The sequence below is a fragment of the Schistocerca piceifrons genome, chromosome 8 (assembly GCF_021461385.2).
Source record: "Schistocerca piceifrons isolate TAMUIC-IGC-003096 chromosome 8, iqSchPice1.1, whole genome shotgun sequence".
NCBI classification, from domain to species: domain Eukaryota; kingdom Metazoa; phylum Arthropoda; class Insecta; order Orthoptera; family Acrididae; genus Schistocerca; species Schistocerca piceifrons.
In genome coordinates this window covers 4,805,684-4,814,632 of record NC_060145.1, presented here as the reverse complement: position 1 = coordinate 4,814,632, position 8,949 = coordinate 4,805,684, and the positions used below count along the sequence as shown (strand labels likewise).

The 8,949-nt window shown below is 42.7% G+C and overlaps 1 protein-coding gene across 2 annotated transcripts in view; it reads left to right on the top strand.

The window, feature by feature from the left end:
• The first annotated feature begins 611 nt into the window (after window positions 1-611).
• LOC124711815 (cytochrome P450 6j1-like) overlaps window positions 612-8,949 on the top strand; it is a 111,863-nt gene continuing 103,525 nt past the window's right edge. For both annotated transcript variants that reach the window (XM_047242041.1, XM_047242039.1), the window contains exon 1: window positions 612-687. The gene's annotated coding sequence lies outside the window, so the exon portion shown is untranslated. The remainder of the gene's footprint in view (window positions 688-8,949) is intronic.

Here is an 8,949-nt window from a genome sequence, read left to right as displayed (position 1 = left end):
CAATGAATTCAAGGTGTTCTTATTTCAATTTTCAGGAGTGTATATATATATTACTATATTCCGAAATAGCAGTAATTGTAATGATCATTAGAGAACACTTCAGTTTCATGACCGTAACAAAATTGACCCTTTCTGGCCGGCCAGTGTGGCCGAACGGTTCTAGGCGCTTCAGTCTGGAGCAGCGCAACCGCTACGGTCGCAGGTTCATATCCTGCCTTGGGCATGGATGTGTGTGATGTCCTTAGGTTTAAGTAGTTCTAAGTTCTAGGGGACTGATGACCTCAGATGTTAAGTCCCATAGTGCTAAGAGACATTTGAACGATTTTGACCCTTTCTGTTTTTACCCGTCAGAAAATTAGATTTTACCCCTCAGGGGGTAACTACCTCCAGATTGGGAACCACTGCACTAGTACGCACTGGCGCCGGATGTAAGAAGAAGACGTTGACAGACGTTCTGAGTCCCGGGTCGGTGCATCAAGCGTCACGGTGACAGGTCACGATCACGTGCGGGTAGTGGCGGGGGGGGGGGGGGGGGGTTGGCGGTCAGGGTTGACTGGGCTGCAGGATTTCAAAAGCTGCGCCGCGTCGCGCACGAGGACAGAACAGTTACACGGCAGGACGCCGCGCAGACTGATCCAGCGTCCAGCCGGGAGGGTCGCTGCAACGGCAGCTGCTGCTCCAGTCGAGGTGAGGGCGTCGGGGCGGCCAGCGGCAGTCAGCGTGCGATGCGTTCCACTGTTTCCTCGCTTCTTCTAATGCCTTGCACACCGCTGTTTAACTGACAAGACGAGCCACGCGTATCCAGAGCAACCCATCAAACATGTGAGCAGCCTGGTGGGGTTCCTTACGATGAGGATGACCCGATAAGACTTGTGAATTTCTACGAAATGGTAAAAAAATGTTCGTTTGGGGGTAATAATTGTTGGTAAATGTCGTTTTTAAACAGCTTTGTTACAACTTTCAAACATATGCAACGCGCTGTACATCCATCATTATCAGCCACCCCACACGCATCACATATGTTCCACTGTTTCCTCGCTTCTTCTAATGCCTTGCACACCGCTGTTTAACTGACAAGACGAGCCACGACTTAACTGTTTACGAAGTTTGTCTAAAAAATAACTGTACTCATTTTATAACAGACAAATAGCGTGGACCTCGGGGTAAAATGCTGCGCTACCGAGTCATGGGGGGTCTCCTCTCTCCATTAATGCTGCCCATTAACCTGCCAACACTGGTTCCAGATAAGAATTTTTTCGCAGTTTTGGTAAACATAATATTTTTGGGGAAACAAAAAAGTTGGAAAAATAATCGTGGAAGAAAATTTCGGTACCGGGGAAATTTGGGAATTACGAGTACGTTATTTGCCTAGCGTTAATACTAGTGCCATCTCTGATATTTTATTTGAAACAACGCATGGAGCGCTACAAGGAGCGTGGAGGGCAATATTCTGGAGATAATGTTAAAGTTACGAAGTAGTAAAAATTAAGAATGTTATTTCCCTAATCCAGTTATTTTTTTAGCTAAACCTCTTCCCTACATGCACCCAAGATATTCCTGCATGCTTTCTAATTTTATACGTCCACCTTTCGGTACGTGGCCGTGCTGTTTTAGTGGGTAAAACTCTTGTGGTCTCTGGCCCTGGAAACTAGGGCTGTTAATATGTCGATACATCGACGTTTCTCCCAAGAAATATAGATAATGTCGGAAACATTTTTGTCTCCGATACATAGCTATCTAAATGGCAATATCAAGAGCCGATATTTTTATTTTACATTATATTCTTTCCGAAATTTTCGATAAATATTTGAAGTTGTTCTTTTGACATTGTTGTAGAACATAATTTTGCTTTCATGTGTGTGGAAGTCGTACTTCTTTTTGACCTTTCATCTCGTCCCGTCTTTCTCTTTGAATGAAGCAAATATAGATGGCGCAACGAAGAAGTTCGATTGCCCGGGCGGCAGGGGGGGGGGGGGGGGTTAATGGAATACAAATATTTCTATGTGTAGAAGTAGCACACCAGTTGCCTCAAAAACAATTTCTAACGCAACTAGTGTAATATTTCTTCACATCAGCATTCTTCAAAGACCGTTGCTGATACTGATGAACAAAAATCTAAATGACAAGACTGGTCTTTGCGGTGGGCGAAGACGTTTGAGAGGAAATGTTGACGTAATCGGCGCTCAGCGCTACCGACAGAAACTGCAACATTTAACTTCACCATGCGGTTTTGACATTACAGCTGCTATGTTGCTGCGTCTGCAGAAATTAAAAAATCGGGGAAGTCAGCATGAAGTGTTCCAGACAAATCCGATATGTGACGAAACCAACCCGTCGGACACCTTTTATTGTGCCACTTAGCTGCAGTTACCATTGTTACCAAAGTGGTTGTCGCCAAGTGTGAACGTGCATCATTTCTTTTCAGTTCCTCCTCTGAGGGGGATAAGCAGTCTCCTAGGGTGTTGGTGTACAGAATATCTAATAATAAGTCAATTCTTAAATATGCAGCTCTGAAACCGGCAGTATATTTACAATGTGCAGCCGATATGTTTTTTGGCTGGTACGTCGATATCATTTCGTCGATATGATTTCGTCGATATATCGATAAATTTTTTCGCTATATCGAGGAACGATAATCATATTTTTTTAAATATCGATATTTCGGATTCCCAGTATTTTTAAAAACATCAGCAGCCTTACTGGAGACCTCTGGTTCAGTCCCTCATAGGGGTGAATATTTTTTTTTTCTCTTTACAATCAGGACGGCTCCAGGTCTAAACGGCTTCCATCAAATTTGTAGCGGCGACCTTTCCCAGGGGTAAATAGCGGGGACCTTTTCCGAGAGTAAATGGCGGCTGGGGCGATGGAATCGCCACCGTTCCCCTCCTGGTGCGGCAGTGAATAGCCCTTTCCACCCTGAGAGAAAACAATTTTAATGCTTTATCCAAAATGTACCAATTTCCATACATTATGACCTGTAGATCATACAAAAAAATTCTCATAGTGATAGTTTGTTCAGAAAGTCAAAATACAAATACACATAAAATCCAACTAGCACTTCAAGCATTTGTTTAGATTTATTACATACATTAAATGAAACAATCTCACTCTAAAATAACCCAGGAATTGGCTCAAGCTAACGAAATGTAGGATAATATATTGGTTTATCTTTGGTACCCATGATTTTGGCTTTTTGTTGAAGTTTGAAATGATTTTTTGCACTCTGGTGGTCACAATATGAAGCAAAACAGCTGCCAAACAGAAGTCAGGAACTCGCAAAACCATTGCAGTCTGGAGTGATGCAAAAAAGTGATGTAGCTCAGCTGCAGCAATTTTATTACAAACGCCGCACAATTGTGCAGGCCAGGGTGGAGAGGGATAAATGTTGCACACTACCCTCAGACAGGCCAGCATCCCAGTCAAGGGCTGTACTCCACGGACTTTGCTTTTACTTTTACCTTGCAATAGTTGTCGTCTCAGTCTTTTGTTATCTCTTGGAATCCAGAAAAGAACTTCTTTGTTCCACCTACCGTACATTCGTCTGACTAAATGTAGCACCAAAAATAGGGTTCAATGTTTCAGCTGAAGTAGCAAGAGGGTTTATTAGAAATATCTTGCCACCAAGCCTTAAGCAACAAGAATTAGCACCAACATCCTTCAATGAAATTAATACATATACCAAAGTTCTTAAAAATACAGTCTCATGTGGCATCTATAGAATTTCGGACAGAATTCAGAAGAGTTATTCTAACTCAGTAAATAATCTCCTTAATCATATCTTCAATGCATCACTGGCACAGTGGATTCCTCCAGACAGATCCAAATATGCCACTGTTAAAATATTTTTATGAGAACTGTGGCAATAATGATTTAAGTAATTATCGTCCAGTTCCCATTAGAGGCAAAGCAACAGAAGGTATTGTTAATTATGTTTTTTAAAAGAATTATTATTTGGTTTTCTGTAAATGGAGTCTCCCTCTCCCTAAATTTTGAGAAAACAGTATATTCAGTTCTGTACAACAAACAGAGTCATATTAACAATTGATCTAGCACATGAACGGGACAGAATGCTCCAAATATTTGGGTGATTCATATAGACGAAACTTGAACTTGAAGAATAATTTTACTGAGCTGTTCAAACAAAGCATACATGGAAACAAACGAATCTACCTCCTGAAATTTTTGTATAGGTACATTCGATGATGTCTGATGGCATAATTTTCTGAGTAACTCGTCACTTAAAAAGAAAGTATTGACTTCACAAAACCGAGCAGTACGAATTATTTGTAGTATTCACCCGCAGTCATCACATAGGTACCGGTACCTCTTCAACGAGTTAGCCATTTAACTGAATCATCACATTACAGATATTCGCTAGTGAAATTTATCATAAATAATCCATCACAATTTGGGAACAACAGTGATGTCCACACCAACAACACTAGAGGCGAAAGCGACCTTTATTACACGTTATTGAACATGTTGCAATAAGTTTTTGATCATTTGTCCAATAACATAAAATGTCTGACATGTAGCAAAGCAAATTCTAAATCTAACTTAAAATCACGAGTAAAACCCTAGATTCCTTGCAGTATCGAACTCCCATGCATAAAATGCCTTGAAACGTCTGATTACTGCAGAAATAAGTTAATATGTAAAATATCTGACGTTAAACATGTAAGCGAGAAAAAATTTTGAGAAGATTTGAAATTATGGTTCAAATGGCTTTGAGCACTATGGGACTTATCTTCTGAGTTCATCAGCCCCATAGAACTTAGAACTACTTAAACCTAGCTAACCTAAGGACATCAGACACATCCATGCCCGAGGCAGGATTCGAACCTGCGACCGTAGCGGTTGCGCGGTTCCAGACTGTAGCGCCTAGAACCGCTCGGCCACACCGGCCGGCTTGAAATTATGTTTAAAGCTTGTTTGAAGTCGCCAAATGCTATCATTATCAAAAACTGTATTAGTATAATCTGGGTAGTTAGTGCCCTGTTTCAAGCAAAGCTAGTTTCTCACGCACGTCAACGTTTATGACGTCATATCTACATCTACATCTACATCTACATTGATACTCCGCAAGCCACCCAACGGTGTGTGGCGGAGGGCACTTTACGTGCCACTGTCATTACCTCCCTTTCCTGTTCCAGTCGCGTATGGTTCGCGGGAAGAACGACTGTCTGAAAGCCTCCGTGCGCGCTCTAATCTCTCTAATTTTACATTCGTGATCTCCTCGGGAGGTATAAGTAGGGGGAAGCAATATATTCGATACCTCATCCAGAAACGCACCCTCTCGAAACCTGGCGAGCAAGCTACACCGCGATGCAGAGCGCCTCTCTTGCAGAGTCTGCCACTTGAGTTTATTAAACATCTCCGTAACGCTATCACGGTTACCAAATAACCCTGTGACGAAACGCGCCGCTCTTCTTTGGATCTTCTCTATCTCCTCCGTCAGACCGATCTGGTACGGATCCCACACTGATGAGCAATACTCAAGTATAGGTCGAACGAGTGTTTTGTAAGCCACCTCCTTTGTTGATGGACTACATTTTCTAAGCACTCTCCCAATGAATCTCAACCTGGTACCCGCCTTACCAACAATTTATTTTATATGAACATTCCACTTCAAATCGTTCCGCACGCATACTCCCAGATATTTTACAGAAGTAACTGCTACCAGTGTTTGTTCCGCTATCATGTAATCATACAATAAAGGATCCTTCTTTCTATGTATTCGCAATACATTACATTTGTCTATGTTAAGGGTCAGTTGCCACTCCCTGCACCAAGTGCCTATCCGCTGCAGATCTTCCTGCATTTCGCTACAATTTTCTAATGCTGCAACTTCTCTGTATACTACAGCATCATCCACGAAAAGCCGCATGGAACTTCCGACACTATCTACTAGGTCATTTATATATATTGTGAAAAGCGGTGGTCCCATAACACTCCCCTGTGGCACGCCAGAGGTTACTTTAACGTCTGTAGACGTCTCTCCATTGATAACAACATGCTGTGTTCTGTTTGCTAAAAACTCTTCAATCCAGCCACACAGCTGGTCTGATATTCCGTAGGCTCTTACTTTGTTTATCAGGCGACAGTGCGGAACTGTATCGAACGCCTTCCGGAAGTCAAGAAAAATAGCATCTACCTGGGAGCCTGTATCTAATATTTTCTGGGTCTCATGAACAAATAAAGCGAGTTGGGTCTCACACGATCGCTGTTTCCGGAATCCATGTTGATTCCTACATAGTAGATTCTGGGTTTCCAGAAATGACATGATACGCGAGCAAAAAACATGTTCTAAAATTCTACAAGAGATCGGCGTCAGAGATATAGGTCTATAGTTTTGCGCATCTGCTCGACGACCCTTCTTGAAGACTGGGACTATCTGTGCTCTTTTCCAATCATTTGGAACCCTCCGTTCCTCTAGAGACTTGCGGTAGACGGCTGTTAGAAGGGGGGCAAGTTCTTTCGCGTACTCTGTGTAGAATCGAATTGGTATCCCGTCAGGTCCAGTGGACTTTCCTCGATTGAGTGATTCCAGTTGCTTTTCTATTCCTTGGACACTTATTTCGATGTCAGCCATTTTTTCGTTTGTGCGAGGATTTAGAGAAGGAACTGCAGTGCGGTCTTCCTCTGTGAAACAGCTTTGGAAAAAGGTGTTTAGTATTTCAGCTTTACGCGTGTCATCCTCTGTTTCAATGCCATCATCATCCCGTAGTGTCTGGATATGCTGTTTCGAGCCACTTACTGATTTAACGTAAGACCAGAACTTCCTAGGATTTTCTGTCAAGTCGGTACATAGAATTTTACTTTCGAATTCGATGAACGCTTCACGCATAGCCCTCCTTACGCTAACTTTGACATCGTTTAGCTTCTGTTTGTCTGAGAGGTTTTGGCTGCGTTTAAACTTGGAGTGGAGCTCTCTTTGCTTTCGCAGTAGTTTCTTAACTTTGTTGTTGTACCACGGTGGGTTTTTCCCGTCCCTCACAGTTTTACTCGGCACGTACCTGTCTAAAACGCATTTTACGATTGCCTTGAACTTTTTCCACAAACACTCAACATTGTCAGTGTCGGAACAGAAATTTTGGTTTTGATCTGTTAGGTAGTCTGAAATCTGCCTTCTATTAATTTTGCTAAACAGATAAACCTTCCTCCCTTTTTTTATATTCCTATTAACTTCCATATTCAGGGATGCTGCAACGGCCTTATGATCACTGATTCCCTGTTCTGTACATACAGAGTCGAAAAGTTCGGGTCTGTTTGTTATCAGTAGGTCCAAGATGTTATCTCCACGAGTCGGTTCTCTGTTTAATTGCTCGAGGTAATTTTCGGATAGTGCACTCAGTATAATGTCACTCGATGCTCTGTCCCTACCACCCGTCCTAAACATCTGAGTGTCCCAGTCTATATCTGGTAAATTGAAATCTCCACCTAAGACTATAACATGCTGAGAAAATTTATGTGAAGTGTATTCCAAATTTTCTCTCAGTTGTTCTGCCACTAATGCTGCTGAGTCGGGAGGTCGGTAAAAGGAGCCAATTATTAACCTAGTTCGGTTGTTTAGTGTAACCTCCACCCATAATAATTCACAGGAACTATCCACTTCTACTTCACTACAGGATAAACTACTACTAACAGCGACGAACACTCCACCACCAGTTGCATGCAATCTATCCTTTCTAAACACCGTCTGTACCTTTGTAAAAATTTCGGCAGAATTTATCTCTGGCTTAAGCCAGCTTTCTGTACCTATAACGATTTCAGCTTCGGTGCTTTCTATCAGCGCTTGAAGTTCCGGTACTTTACCAACGCAGCTTCGACAGTTGACAATTACAATACCGATTGCTGCTTGGTCCCCGCATTTCCTGACTTTGCCCCGCACCCGTTGAGGCTGTTGCCCTTTCTGTACTTGCCCAAGGCCATCTAACCTAAAAAACCGCCCAGCCCACGCCACACAACCCCTGCTACCCGTGTAGCCGCTTGTTGCGTGTAGTGGACTCCTGACCTATCCAGCGGAACCCGAAACCCCACCACCCTATGGCGCAAGTCGAGGAATCTGCAGCCCACACGGTCGCAGAAGTGTGAGTCGTAGAATGGTATAATTTCGCAGATACGTTCAGTGGTATATGTAGACACTATCTGCAAAACGTATTACGAATAGAGTAACTAGCAAATTATTAAGACGTCATGTTTGACGCGGCAGTTTCACTGCAGGAGCAGCGAGTGTGTAGTTACGCAATAAAAATTTTCAAATCTGTCAGTAATTATACGAAATACGGAAAATATTGAAGCTATCAAATAGGCAACCCCCCCAAATGGGGCTATGGACCGTGAACCGGGTTGGCAAGTTGATAGTATAGATTTCTCCTGGACAACTACTACTTCCATGGACAAATTCATTTAAAAAAATAGTAGTCTGCAACGAAAAATCTAGTTCTTAAGTGTAGCTGCACAAGTATAACTAAGAAACATCTTCATTAATGTTAACACTAATGATGTATACATGTCCTGTAAACTGACTCGTTCTACATCATTTCAATAAAATAATTGTTCCGATGATCACTGGAACGTGTAAATAACTAATATAAGCTTCAGCTCACTCTTCTGGAGTCCCGGGTTCGACCCACCAACCCCGCAACAGTGGCGTCAGAAGTGGTGCCGGTTACCACGCTGGTACCGGATTTCCACTGCCACATGTTATGTCGAGCAAGTAGCGTTGAGGTGTGCCTGTGTAGAGGGGTAGTTGAGGTGTTTGGTTGCATTTGTGATGGGTGGTCGTGCACTTCTTGTTACATCTTGTCGTTCGGGAGGTGTTCGTCCATACGAGTATAGGGAGGAAAGCAGGACTGTTCACCTGCACACAAGCACGATGTGGAGGGGTGAGTGACATTCGATTTATGGTTTATGTGTCATTCTTTCGTTAATTAGGATGGCCTTTTT